The sequence below is a fragment of the Delphinapterus leucas genome, chromosome 10 (genome assembly GCF_059928025.1).
Source record: "Delphinapterus leucas isolate spDelLeu-1000000601 "Yukka" chromosome 10, BTC_Dleu_Yukka2, whole genome shotgun sequence".
Lineage (NCBI taxonomy): Eukaryota > Metazoa > Chordata > Mammalia > Artiodactyla > Monodontidae > Delphinapterus > Delphinapterus leucas.
In genome coordinates this window covers 51458389-51480361 of record NC_143138.1, presented here as the reverse complement: position 1 = coordinate 51480361, position 21973 = coordinate 51458389, and the positions used below count along the sequence as shown (strand labels likewise).

At 41.7% G+C, this 21973-nt stretch overlaps 1 protein-coding gene across 1 annotated transcript in view; it reads left to right on the top strand.

The window, feature by feature from the left end:
• The window catches only part of GADL1 (GAD like acidic amino acid decarboxylase 1), a 390875-nt gene that overhangs the window by 122009 nt on the left and 246893 nt on the right, over positions 1-21973 (top strand). Inside the window, exons 2-3 of the mRNA XM_022553949.2 lie at positions 5607-5730; positions 6692-6775. The gene's annotated coding sequence lies outside the window, so the exon portion shown is untranslated. The remainder of the gene's footprint in view (positions 1-5606; positions 5731-6691; positions 6776-21973) is intronic.

Here is a 21973-nt window from a genome sequence, read left to right as displayed (position 1 = left end):
AATTCATGTAAATATAACCTTCAGTTTTTGCCTTTATAACTTCATTTTGTAGTTGGGTGGAACAAAATTCAAGTGCTTCTTGAATCTGTGTCTCCCAGGCAGCAGTCCTAACAAACCCCAAATATTTCATTTCAGTCAGGTCTCCATTTATGTAATTTTGGTTAAGAGCACTGTGGGCAGGACGTGCAGTACCCATTCGATGTTGTTCTTGGGTAGTTTCTCCTATTTCCTTCTGCTCCAGCCCCCCCAGGCAGCTTACATTGACAGTTACCACTCTGTATGGGGAAGGTAAACTTACTGGTTCCCAGTTGGGGTTTCCTCTCAGCACTGGTTTGCCCACTGTCACCTGGAGGTGGATTCACTGATAGAGGTTTGTAGCATCTGACCTTGTAAGTTGTCGGTGACCAGTGTGTTCTCTGGTATTGGAGAGATAAAAACCTTGTATTCTTGGGAGGGGGAGTGCCCAGTTTGCCGTGTCAAGGTGACTTTCCTTGACAGAACCTTCTGTAACCGTTTGCCATCAGTAACCATCGATGGTGCTGAGGGGGGCAGGAAACCCCCCGAGGGTGACCACGTATTAGAGTATGTTCAGCGCTAGTATCCACCAGAGCTGTCACCTTTTGTTTATTTCTGGGGACCAGTGAATAGTGAGCCCAACACAAGGCCTAGGATCACCTCCAGCGGCCTGCATCCCATCTAGAATAGGACTGTATCCCTGAGGCCTCTGCTGGACCCTTTCACTGGACCCTTTACAGCCTTGGGATAGCCTTCTGGCTTTGCCAGCTTCCTCTCTGTCTTGGCTCTTTCCCACAGCCTGTACCCATTCCTGGGATTTGCCAGTCCCCCCCAGATCAGCAATGGACAGTGGACCACCCAACATCATAAATGTCCTGTCCCACGACTGGGCTGAGCGTGGATGTCAGGTCCCACACCGGGTGCTGGGGGCAGACTGATTGTCTTGGTTTATATTCCTGCAGTGAATGTGGCCCAATCAGGGCCTTCAAATACAGGGGGTAGATGGCCTGTCTCATTCCCCACTCCCTATGGATTTGTGGCACCTCCTCTGTAGATTCCCAAGGCCCCACATGTCCAGGGAGACCCCCTCATTGGGCCAAGCCTCCCTGCAGCTAGAATAATCCAATTAACAAGGGAGTGAGGCCCTGGAATCCCCCCGAGCACCACGCAGGTGCTGCCGGAGGGTTGGGTATGTGCTGATGGGGCTCATTTCCTCTGCCTCCTGCCCGTTAGAGAAAAGCCACCCTCCACCCGGTATCCCATATCCCCACTCACCACACCTGGGTACCTTCCCTGGCCTTTTGCTGGAACTTAGAAGCTATATGAGTAAACTTAGCAGGCATGTATTCTCTCGTCACGAGTGTTTCCTGAATTGGAGGCTGCCGCATGGGCTGGGATGCTATCACTGTGCCTTTGCTTTCTTTCCTCTGCATTAGGGCGTTCTGTCCATTTCACAGTCATTACACAACATCCTTCTCTTTCCCTCCTCACTTTCCCAGGATCCCACCTCTTAGCGTCCCCATCAGGCTTTGCTATGAGGGCTCAGACCTTAATGCACAGTACCCTGCACCTGCCTCACTTTGCAAAACGGGAACTTACCACCCTGGTCTTCCGCCTTGTCTGCACGTCCTCTAACCTCCGCTCTTCTTCCCACTCTCTGAACAGCTAGCTTCAACCTCTAGCTGGACGTCAGTGTCCAGCCACCCTGCCCACCCTAGAGGTCAGCCCACCACAGCAGCCCTCCATCCTCTTCTGTTAGCCAAGAATTCTAAGAATGGAGACCCGGTTGAGGTAAAAAAAAAAAAAAAAAAGAAAGAAAAAAAGCGATTATTTGGGGTTTGTTAGGGCTGCAGCCCAGGAGACACAGATCCAAGAAGCACCTGAATTGTGTTCTGCTGGACACAAAAATGGGGGAGGCTTATAAAGGCAAAACCCGCAAGGTTACATAAATTGTTTATCAAGAATTAGGATTGGAGCTGGCAAGAAGTAAGGGCTCTTGCTAAGAAAGGATTGGTTGGAGTTTGAAATGATTACATAGTTGCAAAGGGGGAGGATCTTTGAAACTAGTGCATATTGTTTTGAAAATGGCTGATGGTATCTTTTGAGTTTGACACCATTTAGAAGATTCAAGTTCTTACGGATGCAGCATCCTGTCTGAAAGCACTTCCACCAGGGCCACCCATCCATTTTGATTTTTAAATGATCTTAAAGTATGTCATCACTTCTTTTCCTCAGTGTGCTCTGTGCAGTTCCTCAAACAAGCGCATTAGACCAGCTGACTTCGGAGGCATCCCTGTACTCACACAGTGGTCCAAAAGTATCTACCGTATGGGTCACCCCTCCCCACACAGAGGCTGATAACCAACCTGGGATTCCCCCGTGGCAGATGGCTCTTTTCCAAGACCCATTTCTTTGGTCTCCTGCCTGGCTTGCCTATTGTTGGTTCCCAAACTGACCCCTGTACACGGAGGGCAAGGAGAGACTGAAGAAAGTGGCAGAACACTCCAGATAGGTAAGAGGCAGGTGTAACATAGGAGGCTTGTCTCGGACGTCGCAAGTAGAGGTGGATGTAGGTGGATCCCTACATCCACTGCCAGAATCTTAAAAGTTTACACAGAGGCTTTAAGTGGGTTTAGTCACGTATACTGTCTATCCAGATGGTCTCAACAGCACTATCCTATCTCAAGGCTGCGTCCTTGGGGCAGCTTCCAGTGTGAGCAGGGCAGGTGGAATGTACATTCCAAGGATGCAGGAGGGGCTGCTGATTGCCCAGGTCCAGCTCAGAGTCAACCAGTGGTCATGTCCTCTCGATGGCCTCCCCCAACAGAAGGAAATGATAAATGGGTTGAGAGGTGGAGGAAAGCGAAGATGAAGCCTTGTTTCTGGTTTGGATGCCTAGGTTAGTGATGGGGAAACAGGGTTTCTTAAGGGGATTTGGGACAGATTTGTTGAAAGGGGGGATAAGCTCATTGCTGACAACCCAATGGGGGCTGTTTATCTTATCTTCATTCAGAATAATCCTGGTGCTTGAATTTTGTCCTTAAATGAGTTCACAAACTCAGGTAATAAGCTCAGATATACAAGAAAAGCCAATTATAGAACCTCACAACTGTCTTTTTCTTTTTGATCCACCCATTCTTTCTGCTCAGTCTATTTGGAGCTTCCCCTCCCCTCCCCTAGGGTTTGAACCTCCGTAAGCAGTTGTGACCCCAGGGGAGGTTGCTTAGTGGGGTGAGTGGGGCTGCGCAGCTGCATCTTGGGCATCAGGCCACACAGGCGTGCTGGGATGTCCTTCTTCCTGACGCCGTTGGCCTCTCGGGTCTGGAGGTCTTTGCTGCACATGGCCTCAGATGAGGAGCATGGGATTCCCAGGGAAGCCTGGAATCACCTGCCTGGCACCGAGCTCTGCCCAGGAAACAGGTGCAGAGTCTCAGTTTCTTGGGATCCCATCTCACACGTCCCCTTCTTAACTCTCTCAAGAGGATCCCTCTCTCTTCTATATTTTCCCTCAGACTCTTTCTCTTGATATATGATCAACACAAGTTTTAATTGGGTTAGAATTTTGTAAACCAAAGCCTGACAGCCCATTTCCACCCTTTAAGGGGTTTCCACCCTTGAGGCATTAGACCCCTCCCTTGAGGCAATTCTAGAAAGCCCCCTCCCCTTGAACAGGAAGGGAAAGAAGGGGCAATACTAAAGGAAAAAAGATCAGTTAATACCTTAAAAAATAAAACTAAAAGAAAACAGCATCAAAAATAAAATAAGCAATGGAATAAGAATTTTCATTTCCTATTTTGGGAAAGCCATTGGCCAAAAAAGGAACAGCAAAGGCTTAGAAAACAAAACATACTTGGAGTGAATAATTGTAAATATTAATTAATATTGTAACCTTTGACTTTAATAATTTGCATGTCTGTTTGAGAGAGGGTAAGTTTTTTGTTTTTGTTTTTATCCAGTCCTTGGTTTTATAGTTTTAGGCATGTATCTTGCAATCTTTCTAAAGGTATCTGACGAGTGGGCTCATAGAATTGGGAGAAAATGAGATAATAAAATTAGAGTGAATCAGAGAGTCAACTAAAGGTTAAGTAAGGGATGTCAAGTGATGCTGCACTTTCTCAAAAAGAAATGAAGGCTGTTTATACTGTTTGAGATAGGAAAATAGAGACATTTCTGGCAAGTGATGAGATGTCATGTCACCAAATGTGTGTTTACTGTTTAAGTGTCTGTTTTATATTTTCACTCAACATTGACACTTTGCCAATTAAGACCTCGGGTAAGTGTTAAATTCATTTATGTGGTCTGTTGACCCAAACACCAGTAGATCAAACATTTGATTCCATCTTGTAAACACTTTGGGCAAATAGAATTCCAAGACTGAGATTCGTGTTTTCTAACTGGAGAGCTTAACACTCGGAGAGTATCTGTGTCTATGGTCTGATAAGAGGAGAAGGTTGGGATTCAGCTCACATGAGGGTGTATATTCACTCTGAGCATCATTGTGAGGTCACACTGCTGTTCCTACTTGAACTGTACCCAAGAGACCCAGGTTGTGGTTTCATATCCACTTCAAATCCCTTTACTTCTCTGGCTTCAATTCCTTCATTTATACAATGATAAGGTTGGCTTGGGTCAGGGGTCAGAAATACAAACACCTACATGGGCAGGACAAGTGACAGAACCGTAAACGTGTACATTACTGTGTATCACAGCATTGCTACTTGTTTTCTTCACACTCACAAAAACAACTGTGTTGAAATTCCAGTCTCTTTCACAGATCGTTAATCTTTTCATTGGCATCCTTTCCACACACCAGCCATGGCTCTTCTCATGGTTTGTTTTCCTAATGGAAGATTAAGTTGTATTCTTTTGCTGCAGACACGCTTTGTTGGCATATTAAGCCCAGAAATCTTTATGTTCTAGAAAAGTCTGTCTGGCTCACATTTTTTTTTGTTTTTGGAAACACGTAGCTTGTTGTTTCTTTTTTATGTTTTTGTAAAAGACATGGATGTGATGGTACATTTTTCTTTTTTTTTTATTCTATAATAAAAGCAATGATGTCACTGGGGTAATACCTGTCAGTTGACCCTCAGCCTCAGGAAGGGGAGTAAGGGGGGGTGTGGGAACTGTGGCCGAAGCAGAGCATGTCCTCTGGGACCTTCCTTACCTCTGTGTAGCAGGCAACTGCCCCTCAGCACCATTCGATGGTTGGCCTCTGAGAATGAGCCCGGTATGGATTTGTGTGTGTGAAAAGTTTTTCAAGAAGAGCTGTAAATCCTGATTATTTTACATGGAATTCTCCTGAGTTTCAGATGTTGACAACAAAATTTAAATTTAAATAAACATAGTAGCAATACTTAATGGTCAATGGCTCAGTCCAAGCATGAGAAAACTATGAATCTGTTGCCCACAAAGCTTTGAGGCTTTTGGGCCATGTGACCTTTAAGTTCTTTTTCCCCTAGAACTTTTTTAAAAAACAAATATTTATATACCCCTTGCTACACTCTGGGCACACTTAAAGTACTTTACATATCCTAAGTCATTTAATCTCAAAACAACTTTATGAAGTTGGTGCTATTATCTTCATTTTACAGATGAGGAACTGAGGCACAGAGCAGTTGAGTGACTTGCCTAATGTCACAGAGCAAATAAGTTGTAGAGCCGGAATTCCAGCAATGGTCCTCTGCACCAGAGCCACAAATCTCTTCCTTTATTCAGGTAAACTTCTATTTTCTATTTTTAAAAATGTCTCCTTAACAAACATTAGTTTATAAAATTTGTTGTGGACAATGAGCATATTTATTTGGATTTGTATGAAGTTAAAAGTTTAGAATATTTTTATTTTGTATGTGATAAAAAGTGTGGGTCAGTTCAATACTCTGCTTACATTAGTAGGATTGATGAGAATGAGATGCTGGTTAGGATCTTCCAATCAGATCTCATATGTAAATAAGTGGCCGCCCTTTGATTGGCTACTGATGATCCTCAGAGGAAGTGATTAATGCTTTGCTTTTCTGGCTGGCTGGGTACCTGGAGAATGATAATACAAATGGAAATTCGGCCATATGTTTAAGCAATCTGTCACAGCAAAGAGATTTCCAGAGCTTTTTGGTAAAAGAGGTTTCTGAATGTATGTATGAGCGATATATGGCTGAGTTTTTATTTCAGCAAATATAAGGATGTATATTATCCCTTGAACTTTGTTATTAACCTCAGTTTCACCTCCGTTAATATTTACTCCGCAGGTCAATAAATCTTGATATTCACTTCAACAGAAGCCAGTATCTTCAGATTATGAGTTACTAATCTTGGCCAAACTGAAAAATTGTGTGAATATTCTTCTTTGGCTAGAGAAAATGAGGACTTTTTTGGTCTCCTTTTTCTTCAGGCTCTCTTAAATGGGAAAGTTCATTTTTATCTGAATCTTCAAACACCTTTTCAGATTTAGTGTTTGGATTTGAGGGTATGAGTCAATATGAGAAGACCTTTCAGAAAGGTCTCTTTCCCATTGAAAGCACTGTAAGAAAGCAAGGGTTAAATCTTATTTTAAACCCTCCTGTGAAATACCTTGATTTTAGGGGGAACTAAGAGAGCACTGTAGCCAAATTACTGCTTTCCATCTTTGTGTTATTTACAGACATTGCTTGATTTGAGTCATAACAGTGTAATGCATTTCTAGATCCTGCCAGCAAAATACTGTGTAGATGAACAACTGCATGTGGCCCATCTCAGGATACAAAACAGCAAGTGTGAAAAGACATAGGTGAGTGCATTTGCTTTCCAACAGCATAAATGCTGGGCTTGAAGTATGCAATAGAAGCAATTAGTTTGCTGTTTCAAGAGAGTATTTCTAGTCCTATAATCTGCAGAATCATGCCTAAGTGACAGAGAAATTCAAGACAAAAGGAGATGAAAAATCATGGAAGAAGTTAGAGGTCGTCTTAGCTGGTGGCTGGTGGTTGCTGCTCAGGGGGATGGGAAAATGTAGCATTTGGAAATAGCTGTGTAGAGGGGAAAGGGTCATTGCAAAGGCTGATTTAAAGAAAAAATTTCCAAGATTTTCCAAGGTGTTTGATTGGGGGATGGAGGGTAGGGGAACCAGGAAGTAAGGGTGGGGATTTGTTAAATGTGGTGGGAGACTCTGGTTAGGCAAAGCCCCTAGAACCCTGTTTCTCAAAGTATGGTCCTGGGACCAGCAGCATCGGCATCACCCAGGAACTGATTAGAAATGCACATTATGAGCCCCATCCCAGAGCTATTGAAACTCTGGGGGTGGGGCCTAGGAAAACGTGGTTGGACGAGCTTTCCAGCTGATTGTGAAACACACTCAAGTTTGAGATCTTTTGCACTAGGGCCCAGACTTTTCAACCTTATCTGTACACTGCAATTCCTTGGGGAGTTTCCAGAATAATGATGCCTGGGTTTTACCCCAGAGGTTTGATTTAGTTGGCCTGGGGTACGGCCTGGACATCAGGATGTCTTACAGCTTTCTAGATGATTTTAATGGGCAGCCAGGAGAATTACTCTAGGGCAAGTTCCAATCCTAAATTGCTTTTTCAGATTTAATTCTCTCTTTTTCACATCAAATATTTTATAATGCTTCCTTTACTATCCTGAAATGAAATTTATATGAATATTATTACTTATGCACATATTTTTAACTGAATATAAAGGAGAAATGACAGAAAAGTTATTTGTTATAATATGAATTTCGAACATTTTAATTTGTGAGTCTGACTACACTTACAGTGAAGCAAGCAGATGCTCGCATTGAGTTATTATCAGTGTGACAGTTGCAAATGCAGATTGATCCAGAAGTGTTGAACCGACAACTCAAAACTAAACCGTGGGCGACATTACTGCTGGGTTGGGGGGAGGGGCATGGGTTTCTGAACAGAACAGATCTTGGTAAAGTTTCTAACAAAATAACCATCCGTTTTCTATTTCTCTGAGCCCTTGTTCAAAGCTTGCACTTAAAAGGAGCAGTGATTTATGGTAGCGGATGCCGTGGTACCTTGCTAGGCTGCTCCTCCAGGACTGAAGCACCTATTTCCCAGCTGCTGGCAGTGCTGTTGGCTGATGGCCTTCAGCTGATGGTCCTCTTTGGTTCTTGCCCTCAGCTGTAGGGGCTGCCTTGCCCGAGATCTCTCCAAGATCATGCCCGCTACTCAGGCATAGATGGCATTTGATGTCTGGTCAATGCTGGGCTGTAAGTGTGGCAGCCCTCCTGCCTTCATTCAGGACACCTCCGAAGGGCCGTCTTGGCTATAGTCTCCCCGTTGGATTGGCCGAGACCTTTGCTTCAACTGCATCGCCGCTCAGCTTCTCTCCTTACCAGCCCCGCTCCCCTCAGTTCCCCAGGAGTGTTGATTCTGAGAATAGTCTGCAATAAACTTCCTGCTACAGATCCATCTCAGGGCCTACTCCCATGGGAACTGACAAGTAATACTGTCCTTAGGAAGAAAACCTGAGTCCTTTACTAGTCACCTGGGTTACAGTTATCTCAAAAGATTCTCGTTTAGTATTTTATCCCATGAGAGCAGCTACATTGAGACAGACGGGGACAAAACTGGAATTGCCTTTGGCAGAGGGACTGTTGGGAGGACCAAAGCAGGCAGGTAGAGGAAGGCTGAGGCAGTGAGAATAGAACGGACACTGGAGTTGTAAGTGCTCAGACCAAATTCCTGGGAATTGATCTGGTAGAGACACTGCTAAATTCAGAGGCAGTGTAGCCTCAAGCAAAGATGTAAGTGAGGCAACATTTGTTTTACTTTTCTCCAGTGCTTTGTTTCTGTCCTTGGAACCTGAAGCTCTCAGAACCTACTCCCTGGAAAAGATCTGATAAGCTATCTACCCCCTAGTGTGAATCTAAGTCAACAGTTATATTTTTTCTCTTCCAGAGATATTTGCATTTTAAATATTTTTATGGAATAACAATTGTGGTCCTTGGTTAAAAGGAATTTTACGAAACTGCTTACATCGAAGGATTGGGGATAGGGAACAGGGAGTCTTTCCTCTTCTCACCCACTCAAAACCTGTTCTCATTGTAGAGTTTTTTAAGGTCACACAAGAGTGAGAATGGGGTACCCTAGCAGGAATGTCTGTGAGCTCTTTGGGAATGAGTCATTCATGAATTTTATTTCCCTATCCCCTTGGAAATTGATGTATAAATACAAAGAAAAGCCCTATAGTTTTGGTTTTAAAGATAGAGTAAATCTGAAAATCTTCAGTAGTCTGGATGTATTGTTAGAATCATGAGTGTGTTTTTTTCTAAATATTTATTTATTTATTTGGCTGCACCAGGTCTTTTTCTTTTTTTTAACATCTTTATTGGAATATAATTGCTTTACAATGGTGTGTTAGTTTCTGCTTTATAACAAAGTGAATCAGTTATACATATACATATGTTCCCATATCTCTTCCCTCTTGCGTCTCCCTCCCTCCCACCCTCCCTATCCCACCCCTCTAGGTGGTCACAAACCACAGAGCTGATCTCCCTGTTTGCACCAGGTCTTAGCACACGGGAACTTCATTGCCACGTGTGGGATCTTCGCTGCGGCATAAGGGATCTTAGTTGTGGCATGTGGGATCTAGTTCCCTGACCAGGGATCTAACCTGGGCCCTCTGCATTGGGAGTGTGGAGTCTTAACCACTGGACCACCAGGGAAGTCCCATGAGTGTGGGTTTTGAAAAACTACTATAAAAATGTGAGAAAACATCTGTAAATTTTATTTATTTGTAAAGTCTTTACCAAAAGGTGTGCGGTCTTGGCCCAATAATTTTGTATCTCTGGCCTTTAATTGCTTTGCCATGAAACAGATCATTATTCAGATTCCTCTCATGAGATTATTTCTCATCCTCCTCTTCAATCATCTTAATGAAATAGAAGGAGAAATGAAAAAGTGAAAGCAATGAGAACAACTTTAAGAAGTCTCTGCAAAGGACTCCGTCCTCTTTAGCAGCCCTGTCGTTCATTTGTTCATTCATTCATTCATTCATTCCACAACACTGACTGTCCACACTGAGCTAGGTCTAGGCCTCGGTCCAGAAGCAGAACAAATAAAGAGGCCCTAGTTTATGACCTTGAGTAATTCCAGTGTAGTGACATCTTTCTTGACCTGCCGACTCTCGGGGCACGACTTTATTTACTGCTCACATTAGTTGTGTCCTTGGCCATAAATTAGCTATGACTTTGGGTCTTAAGTGTGGTGTGTGTGAAAAGCCCCCGCATGCTGTTGGCCAGGGTGTTGTTTGCATAATGTGTTGACTGTGCGTGTTTAAACAACACATTGGCGGATCATTAATACTAGGTACAGTTACCGAAATGAAACCCTTGAGAATTTCTTCCCTTAGTAATCTGAAGTCTTGCCAACTTTCATGCCTTTCCTGAAAGCAAATAGCTGGTTTTCTTTTTACCTCTTTTTGACCTCTTTTACCTCTTTTTCAACCACTCAACTAGTTAGAAGTTATTTGGTTAAGCTTTCTGAGCCATAAACACAATGTTTTCTAATGAAATTATACAAAATCTGAGGAAAAAATCCCAACAATAGGATGCCATGATTTTCTGAGAATGTTCTTTATCCATAAAACAATTTAATACAGTTGTTATTAAATGTAATAGTTCTTTGATAAGTGCACAGTGACATGGTTAGTAGGTGTAACTTGCAGTTGTACAGAGCAGAGTTCCCTCCTGTGTGCCTATCACTGTTCTGGGCTGGGCTCCTATGTGCCCATCACTGTTCTAGGCTGGGGCCTGCAAGCAATGAACAAGACAGACATGGATCCCTGCCCACGAGGAGATGGCATTCTGAGTGGAGAGAGAGAATTAACACTGCCAAATAAGTAAAGGTGTTGAACACTGTGGGAAAAAAATAAAAGAAAAAGTAGAGTAGAATCAAGGAGAATCTAGCATGCTGAGGTGGAGAGTAGCTGAGGTGTTAAGTAGGGATGAAGGTCAGCTTCACTGAGGAGCAAAGACATAAAGGAGGTGAGGGCTGGAGCCAGGGGATGACTGGCCGAACGGGCACTTTAGGCAGGGGGCTGACGAGAGCAACGCAACTCAGGTGGAAATGCCTGTCATGTCCCAGGAGCTTCAGCCAAGTGAGCAGGGAGAGAGGAGCAGGCAGGAAAGTCACAGGGCTTTGGAGACCCCTATGGCCATTACTATGAGGCACATGGGAAACCACTTGCAGGCCTTTGAGCAGAGGAAGAGCATGATCTGAGTCATGTTTTAAAAGCATCACCCTGGCTGCTTTGTTGAGTGTTGGCTGTAGGGTTACAGGAAGAATGGGGGGATATTGCAATAGCCCAGGAAAAGGAAGATGGTGGCCAGTACTGTGATAGCAGAGGTGGACGTGGTGAGAACTCATCAGATTATGATGGAACCAAGAGGATCTTCTGATGGATTGGATGTGAGTACGGGAACATGAGAAGCGTCCCAAATTGTTGTCCTGTGGAAGGACTGGATAACTGGAAGGGTTAGGTTTCCAACAACTGAGATGAGTAGGCTATGCAGGGTGTAAATATTTTAAGGGTTCAGTTTGGACATTCTGAGATTGCCGTGTCTATTAGACTTCCAGGTGGAGACAGTGATATATACAAACCAGCTAGAAGTCTGAACTAGAAATGTAAATTTGGGGTTTACATTAAAAAGTTGTTTTCTCTCATTCCTCATGATTATTACCGTCATTGTTATTCTACTTAATAATAGGAGCAGAGAGAAGTAGAGGAACAATCTTGGTGTTTTTGACCTCAATTTCCTAAAATTGGCAGTTTGATTTGAAAAGTAACACTATTTTGACAAGAGTTGCTCTGTTATAAAAGAACTGTCTTGGGCTTCCCTGGTGGCGCAGTGGTTGAGAGTCCGCCTGCCAATGCAGGGGACACGGGTTCGTGCCCCGGTCCGGGAGGATCCCACATGCCGCAGAGCGGCTGGGCCCATGAGCCATGGCCGCTGAGCCTGCGCGTCCGGAGCCTGTGCTCCACGACGGGAAAGGCCACAACAGTGAGAGGCCCACGTACCACAAAAAAAAAAAAGAACTGTCTTGTTGGATCATGGAAAGGGAAGTTAAAATTATTGGGCGGCCACAGTTTATGTGACAGATGCATTACTGAGAGAATCTGATAATTAAAAACTCATGTCTTTTAAGACTCATCCTGGCCAAGGATGACAGGAATTTTGATATACCAGCTAAATTGGTGGTTCCATATGGCAATAGTGTCAGCATAGTTTACGACCCACATTGTCCCCATCTGTATGGGAAGGAGCTCTCCTATGTTTCTCCCTTATGCACACACTGCTGCCACACTCACACTTCTGACACCAGCTATGTAGGTTTTCCCCCACACCAAGCAGTCCTCTGCAACACCAGCTGGGCATCCTGCAATTCAGTTCAATTCTGACACTAATTGGAGTTAGTGTCGACTCCACAGGTTAAGGGCTCAGTCCCACAGGACTGCTCTCTCACCTCAGACGCCAGTTGTGTGTCCCAGGTTGTCACCTGGGCTTCTGACCGACTAGCTATAAATTGCAGGTTCCCACGATTCCTTCCACAGGTTCTGTCGTTTGCTAGAACAGCTCACAGAATTCCGGGAAACACATACTTATTTTTACTGGTTTATTATATAATAAAGAATGTGATGAAGGATACAGATGATCAGCCAGATGAAGAGATACATGGGGCGAGGTCTGGAGGGGTCCTGAGCACAGGAGCTTTTGTCCCCATGGAGTTGGGGTGCATCAGCCTCCTGGCACATGGATGTGTTCTGCCAACCTGGAAGCATGCCACAGTTAATTCTTTTGGGATTTTTATGGGGGCTTCATCAGGTAGGCACGATCATTGAATCAATCTCCAATCCCTCTCCCTTTCCCGGAGGATGGAGGGTGGGGCTGAAAGTTCCAAGCTTCTAATCATGGCTTGGTCTTTCTGGTGATCAGCCCCCATCCTGAAGCCATCCAGGAGTCCTCCAAGAGTCTCCTCCTTTGGACAAAAGACTCCTATCACCCAGGAAATTCCAAGGGATTTAGGAGCTGGGGTCAAAGACCAAATAGTAGAACAAAAGATGCTCCTACTGCCCTTATCACTTAGAAAATTACAAGGTTTTCAGGAGCTCCGTGTTAGGAACCAGGCACAAAGGCCAATACATATATTTTCTATGATTTCACACCATCCTTTGAAATATTGTTTCCTTGCATTTTATATGAAGGAATTAGCATTTTTAAAAATACACATACATTGAGATTTTAATGATATTTTAAAATTCAAACCTATATAAAATGAACTTGTTTCATAGCATTCACCTGAAGACATTAAGAAGAAATTTAGTCCAACTTTTAGAGCAGATCTTGCTATCCTCTGATCCCTATTCTCCCCTTTTCTCTCAAAGTATAATATTAGAAGGCCTGGTTTTTTAGCTAGACATTTGATTGCTGAAAATAAAGGCAATATTTCCCACCCTGCCTTGTAGCTAGAGGTGGCTTAGGACTAAGTTTTGGCCGATGGGATGTGAATAGTAATGATGTGCACAATTTTCAGATAGGGACCATCATTCTCCCTTCTTCCATCTTGTTGTTTGGATCATGGCCATGGAATTCAGCTATTTTGATCCATTCAGGAAAAGGAAATATCATGGGGATGGTGGAGCAGGAAGATGGGGGCAGCCTGGGTCCCATGATGATGGCTGGAGTACCTACCTCAATCCGTTACAGAAAAGAGAAATAACTTCAATGGTTTTGTTTAAACCACTACTATTTGGGGTCTCTAGAACATGCAACCTATGTTCTCACTAATGAAATATTCACTTCCTCAAAGAGTGAAAAGATACAAAGGGCACGGGCCTGAGGCAGCATGGCTCAGCAAAAAGAAAGAGCATGGACTTTGGCATCAGGCAACCTGGATTTGAATTCCAGCCTCCCCATCTACCAGCTGTATGACCTTGACAGTGTCATTTAAATGCTTTGATACTCAACATTTGTATGTAAACAGCATAAAACAAAACAGAGGTAAAATATCCAACACGTAGGTTTCTGTGGAATTAAATGAGGTAACGAATATAAGGTCTGGCAACCATGTAGGCACACAAAAAATATCAGGTCTTTCCCCTCTCTCTTCATATATTCACCTGCCTACTCTAGTCCTATACTTGGAAGTCTAGTGGTTATTTCAAACCCAACACGTCCAAACTGAGCTTCCCTCTCCCTACAAATTCGCTCCACTCCTGGGTTTCTTCATCTTACTTTATCATGACTCCATCTTTCATTTGTTCAAAGTGAAAAACCTTGAGTCATTCTCTATGCTTCCCTCTCTCTCTCTCATAACCCACATCAATTTGTCAGAAAATCCTTCAAATAGATCCAGAATTTAACCTCCTCAACAACATTAACTGCTACCACCCTGGTCTGAGTCACCTAGACAGCCTAACTACTAAAACTTTCAGAGATACAGTCCTGGAAACATGGCCAATAGAGATGCTTACCAATTAGATATTAAGGGATTTTTTGCATTAAGAATGGTTTCAGTTCAATTGTATATATATATATATTTGAGTATCTGAGAATTATGCACCATAGTTGTGCCTTATAATTTAATTTACAGCACTTTGCAAGTGCTGTTTTGCTGAAACACGAGTGGACACTAAATGGGCAGGATTTTTATTGCACTCTTAGTATGCCCTACGCTTTGTAAATTAATTAGTCTGTTTTTCAGTTTTATTTTTAAGAAGTTGCTGTTTGTGGCTGTCTTCTGCAGCACTTAACTCCCTTCTGGAGGCTTCACTGTGATGCTTTTAAAAACGAAACTGGCTGGGGAGAGGGCAGATTCTGTATTCTGCCATTTATCCAACCTAAAGAGATTCCTAAAACAATCACTAGGCATTCTTTTGTGATCAGAAGGGAACTTTAGTTACCTACCTCTCCTTTTATTCATTTCTTTTTACTCCAGAAAGAGGAGCAGTTCTGGCTGGGTCACATCACCTCTGGAGCCTTAGCCATGGATCAAGTGAATTTAAACAATCTCTTAAATAAATCACCAAGGTTCTACTTACTTTCTTTGGCAACAGTCAAATCCTAGTGCATTTGGAATATCCTACATAATTCATCTAAGGCTCCCAGCAGTTTGAATCATCACTTTCCAGTTTTGTTCATTTTTGGCTTCTGCTCATCATTGATAGTTGTTTTCTGAGTTAGCTTCCCACTGGGAAGCACAGATGTTTCTGTATCATTGTTGAAGTTAATGTCAAGGATGGAACTTCTCTAAGCATCAGGGCACATAATTATCCAGAAGAGTGAAAGATGATGGAAGAAAGAGAGCAATGCTAAAGTCGTTTCTGGGGCGCCCTCCAGGGAGGCTAGACCACCACCATCTACTCCAGGCTTCTGAGAGATGAGAGCTTCAACTGCCTTTCCTGATCATGTTCTGCATACAACTCCAAATAATCCTTTGTTTCCTCTTAAAATAAAAGAAATACCTCTTAAAAGAATGAAATTACCACAGTCTGATGCTGTCAAAAGAGCGGGGACCCTGGAGTCAAGTAGATCTGCATGCGTGTGTAGGTCTTGAGCAAGGTTACTTCGCCTTTCTGAGCCTCAGTTGTCTAATCTTTAATTTAGAATCATGATAACTAATAAAGTGCTACTCTGAGTATAAAGATGATGATATATATAATGTAGCTACAGGACAGTAGGTTTTCAGCAAACATTAATGACCTCCATAGATAGTATTTTTAGGTAGAAGTATTATATTCCAGAAATATTGCAAGAGTAAACCTTTTTGCAAGAGTAAACCTCAGAAAGAATGGTTCAAATTAGGAAACATATCATCCTAGAAGAGTATGTGAATCACACATGTACAGTTTAGAGAACAATGGCAAAATGAATAAATGCAGTATGTACTCTTGTGTCTGGCTTCTTTCACTCAACATTTTTTTTTAAAGATTTTTTTTGATGTGGACCATTTTTAAAGTCTTTATTGAATTTGTTACAATATTGCTTCTGTTTTATGTTTTGTTTTTTTTGGCCGCAAGGCATGTGGGATCTTAGCTCTCTGACCAGAGATTGAACCCACACCCCCTGCATTGGAAGGCGAAGTCTTAACCACTAATCACCAGGGAAGTCCCAACATGACTTTTTTTATATTGACCCATATTATTGCATGTCTTGAGTGGTTCACTCAATTCAGCAGTTGAGTGTTTCTTGATGAAATGTTTCAGATATTTACCTTGATTTAGCTTTATAATTGGTAGAGCTGATTGAATGCATTTTTAATGACTTATGTCTCTCAGTTAATACTTTTTATATTTGTGATGATGAGGAAAGGGCATAGGGACACTCTTGTCCTCTGTGCCTTTTTCTACTCCTATGACACTAAGTTTATTCTTCTTGGCAGAACTTTCATGACATTAAACATAGATAATGTCCTCCTCAGTCTTCACCTTCTAGGACAGAGGACCTTTTTACTAGTCTTGTTTTTTAGAATAATGGGAGGGCCAGCGTCTTGACAGAAGGCGGTCACTTTAGGGTGAAACAGCTTTACTGCTGGGTTAATACAAATCTCTTCTTGGGTATTTTCCTGCTTTGGCAAAGCTTTTCTGAGCAGGGATGACAGAAATGCATGTGGGGGTCTGAGCAGAAGAATGCAGAGCTGTGCTCAAACAGTTTGACATTTCTTTTTTTTCTCCTTTTTTTCCAAATCTTTTCAAGTGCTGCCCAGAAATTTTCGTTATAGAACCAGTTTGTTTTGTTTGCTTCTGCATAGATGATTAATTTCTTTCATCATAACAATAGGTGTCATAGTTCTAAAAGTCAAGTGGTCCTTCCATAATGTTTATCATGAAAAACAGCAGTAACTTATGTTACTGCTCTTCACCCAGGAGTCCCACTCCCCAAAGGCAACTGGTCTTAATTCTTTTTTTACTCTTTCTTCTCCTATTTACCACTACTTTCCTAAATCATATGCTTAAACTGCTATGTTTAACTTCATTAATTTTATATTCCACATATACTTCCTAAACTTCCCTCCCCCATCTTTCTAATATGGTTACATCATAATTTCTGGTTATATTAACATTTTGCATTATTATAGCTTTGTAAATATTGTTCATAAATGAGCTATGAATTATCCTATATTATATATCCCTTTGATACAAATTTTCAGTTTTTTAATATATTTTTTTTTAATTTTAATTTTAAAAAAATATTTATTTATTTATTTATTTATTTATTGGGCTGCGCTGGGTCTTAGTTGCGGCATGCGGGATCTTTGGTTGCGGCATGCGGGATCTAGTTCCATGACCAGAGATTGAACCTAGGGTCCCTGCATTGGGAGTATGGAGTCTTAGCCACTGGATCACCAGGGAAGTCCCTCAGTTTTTTTTTTTTTTTTAAAGGAGATAATAGCCTGTTACAATTTTGTTACTTGTCAAGCATTATGAATGTGAACCAATTTTCTCTGCTAGAAACATAAAGGCTCTCTCAGGATGGTCATATTCATCAGTTCTAATGCTTTTGCTTACTTCCACCTGTCCTGGACCAGTCTATTCACCTCCTACAATCTTAACTGGTTGTTCCCCAGGCCTGTTGCAAAACTGACGTCCAGAGAACTTCCTTGTCGTTATCCTGAGAATTTCCTTTACTTACCTTCTGTGTTGGATCTTGTGTTTCTTGGGTCTCACATCTTCCCTTTTCTTTGTTTACTGCATCATTTCAACAGGGAAAATCTTCTAATGGTTTTCCAAGAAAGAATGCATGGGAAATAAACATTTTGAGTCACTTCATGTTTGAAAATGGCTATTCTATCCTCACATTTGATCAATAGTTTGGCTGGGTATAGGATTCTAGATTGAATATAATTACCCCTGAGATTGTATAAGACATTTTTCCTTTGAGTTCTATCTTCCGTCTTTTATTGTTGCTTTGGGAATCTTTTTTTTTTTTTTTTCCTTTCTGGAAATTTTGTCTTTCTGGTGTTCTTATATTTCATAATAATGTACCTTTTGTGAATTTTTCTCCTTTATTTTACAGGATATTCAGTGGGCACTTTCAAATGGGAACATATCCTTCAAAAGAGAGAAAACTATTTTTTTAACCTCCTTCAATTTTCTCTAAAATCTCTTTCTCAAACATTATTAGGATATTAAGCTTTCTGGACTAATTTTCTAGTTTTCTGGTCTTTTCTACTATTCTGTCTCTTAGTCTTTTTGCTTTTATTTTATGTAAGATTTCTTCAACTGTATCTTTCAATTCACTCTCCTTTTTTTGGTGGCTACCATATTTTAAATTTCATACAGCTCTTATTTTTTGTTCATTTCTTTTAAATAGAAATATGGTTTTTATTCATGGGGTGAAACATCTTCTAACTCTCTGAAAATATATATATATATTTATTTATTTATTTATTTTGCGGTATGCAGGCCTCTCACTGTTGTGGCCTCTCCCGTTGCGGAGCACAGGCTCTGGACATGCAGGCTCAGCAACCACGGCTCACGAGCCTAGCCACTCCGTGGCATGTGGGATCTTCCCGGACCGGGGCATGAGCCTGTGTCCCTTGCATCGGCAGGTGGACTCTCAACTACTGCACCACCAGGGAAGCCCTGAAAATATTTTTTGAGGTTTTCTTCTGTTCCCGGCATATCAACCATGTTTCTTTCCAATTGCTTTACTCAGTGTGTGTGTATGTGTGAATGCGCATGTGTGTGTTTATGTGTCTGAGATTGCTGAGTCTATCAGAAATCTATCCTCTCCTTTTTCCATAAAACAATTTTATTCAGGACAGATATGTACCCTGCTGAAAGACTGCATTTACCAGCTTCCATGGTAGCTAGAGAAGAAGGGTGTTCTGGCCAGTGAAAGGTAAGTAGAAGTATTTGGAGGGCTACTATGGAAGCTGCCTAGAGAGAGATGACTCAACTGGAGGGTTTGCTTTTTTATCTTTCTGCTCTTTTCCTCCCTACTGTTTGGAATTGGACATGATGGCTGGAGCTCTAATGGCCATCTGGGACTGTGAGGTTAGTTGAGGTCAGAATCTAGATGCTAGCTTGATGAAACAGCTTTCTGTTATCTTGAAAGAAGCAGCCTGTGTCCCTAATGACTCTGTACCACCATACACATCATGGAATGCCTACTTTCAGACTTGTTTTACACAAAAATGATATTAATTCCTCTTATATTTAAAACATTATTATTTTTGGCCAACTGTTAGATGCAGCCAATCCAGTTTCAGTCTTTGATGTTGAGAGCTTTCACACATATCAGGTGATCCTTGGAGATCTAATCATATTTTATATGAAGTATTAAAAAACTGGTGAAAGCTCTGTATATATGAGTAAGTCTTGTCAAATCTTTGTGTATCACTAAAGCAAAATCAGGGAGTAAGCTGGCCTTTTCAGTGGGGAAATCTTTCTCTTAGGCTTATTTATTTTTGTAGGAAGTATTTCCAGTCACCTGCCTAGTGTTTAGTAAGCAAGTAGAGGAAAGAGGATAGGGACCTGCCTGTTACTTACGTAGCTATTTCCTTAATTGTCTTTTTAACATAGTGCTTCACCATACAGGAAGTGGAGCCACCCTTGTTCAATTTTTTTAGAAAAAAAAATTTTCCATCTCTTTGTTAGGTAGGAGAATAATTGTCATTTAGTGGCTGAGGATGTAGGAGAGGGGATCTGGCTGTCTAACTACTCCTTATACAGACTTTATACCAACCCTTCTGCTTTCTGCCCCACCCTTCCCCTGATAGCTTCCATTTCTGAGTGTTTCTGGGTTCTGCAGTCTGAATCCCTTTGCATATTACTGGCACCCTCCTCTATAGGCCTTTAGCATTCTTGTTTCTCTTTTCTACTGAGTCACTTCCCACTTGTCTATCATTTTCCATCTTCTTCTAACATCATCTTTCCTATTTTTTTGTCTTTGTGGGTATACCCCTCTTTCTAATCAGCTAAAGTTACTGGCCATACAGATACTACTGATGTTGTTTCATGGAAGAACACCATTTTCTTGAAACATTTTATCAGACATTTTTCAACACTGAGTCTCACCTGCCACCTTTTAGCCATCAGTCTTGTGGGATCTTTCTTGAACTGCCTTATATGTATTACTCAAAAGACCTTAGTGTTATCCCCGGATGCAAAGATTTCCTTGTGCAATACTCGCTCACCGGAAAGTGTCAAATAAGACGGGGACTCTGGAATTTAATGGCTAACACTCTTCAGTCCAGAAAAGATCCCATATCTTTGCTTAAGCCATGTTCTTATTGCTTAGCCCGAGCATCTGGTCCTGAGGTCCACATCTCTGTGCACCCCTTTTCCAGTCCCCCTGGTCTCTTCTGCTCTTCTTTCTCACTCAGTGCTTCTTTGTGCTGAAGTGCAAGGATTCCCTGGGATGGGGTGCAGAGTCACTTCCTGTTTTACCACCCATCACTGAAGTGGATAGATTTATGAAGCTCATTTACCTTGATAAATCCCTCAACCACTGTGAATCTACCATTAAGGGAGTCGTGCTTAGATGCTTGATTCCCTGTGAGAGTTGTAGACTCTGATTTAAACAAAGGGAAAAAGAAACCCCACATAAATTAATCTTATTTAGGCTTTCTCCTCATCTTTCTTTTTTGGATTCAGCTGGGCCCTTAAATATCTCTTGCATCTAGGTTTTAGTCATCTCCCCTCATATTTTTCCTCCTTCTGTCTATTATCTTGTCTTCTAATGGTTTATCCTATTTAGCAGCTCTGTTCTCTAATATATGTTTCATGGTGTAAAGGCTATATTCTTAGTCTTCCAGGCAGTTACTCCTTAGACACCACAAATGCTTTCCTGTCTCTATAAACTTGACTCTTGCAGATAGGAAGAACTGTTCTGCACTGGATGTGTACATATCCATTCAGCACATGGACTAATCTCTTTATTCTTTTTTTTTTTTAATCTCTTTATTCTTGTTGGTGACTTTCTTCATCTCTAAGGGCAGTGCTGAGAGAGAGAGCCATCCCCTTTGACAGTGGGAGAAGGTGATGGGTAAATAATGCTTGACAGGGTATGTCAGTTAGCTGTGATACAACTGCAGCACCATGCAGCGATAATCACTTCCTCAGCCCAGAAATACACCTATGGGCTAAGAGTCGGCTGTCTAGGTTGAGCTTGGCTGGGGGTGGCTCTCCTGCAGGTGCTTATTCTCCTTCTCCTGAGACCAACTGCTAATATAAGCATGTTCTTCTCATGGCTGTGATAGAACAATACGGCAAGCCCAATAATGCAAGTGCTTTTCAAGTTATTCTGTGCATCATGTTTGCTTACTTTCCACCAGCAAAGGCATGTTACATGGTCAAGTGCAGAAACAAGGTGCAGGAAAGTACAACCTACCTACTGAAATGAGGAGGGAGAGGCAGAGTCTAATTTGAACTTAAGTCTAATTACCACCAGAACCTGTGCCCTTGACACCATACCACTCAGGGCAGTTCACTTTGAGATTTTAGAAGCAAACTAATGTGAAAGAAAAGACAGCTTAATATACCTCAGCAAAAATTTAACAGCCTTGTCTGAAATCCCTAAACTCATTACTAGTGGCTTAAGTGCTAAGAAAGTTAAAAAGTGACAGGAGAAAAAAAAAGTTCCCACTCTTCCAGCTCCCACCCCAAATACAAAACAATCTGCAAAGATAGCCCTTGCTAAAGTTTCGTTTAATTATCCAGGAGTTTGATGGGAGAGAATGTTTCATAATTTATAAGTCAATTCTTGTTTAGCCAAATTAGGTCTTTAATTCTTGCATATTATAGCAACTATAAAATACAATTACATGTTACATAGGAAACAAACCCATAAAAGCAAAATGAGCCAATCAATATAGCTCATTCCCCATAGAATTCTGTTTGGTATTTTAATGAGCCAAACTCCAAAACTAAGAATCAATATCCATTTTGATCCTTTTAGAAAGGAATGGTGGTCACATCTTATCACGATGAGTATTATCAACAGAAAGTTTCCTTT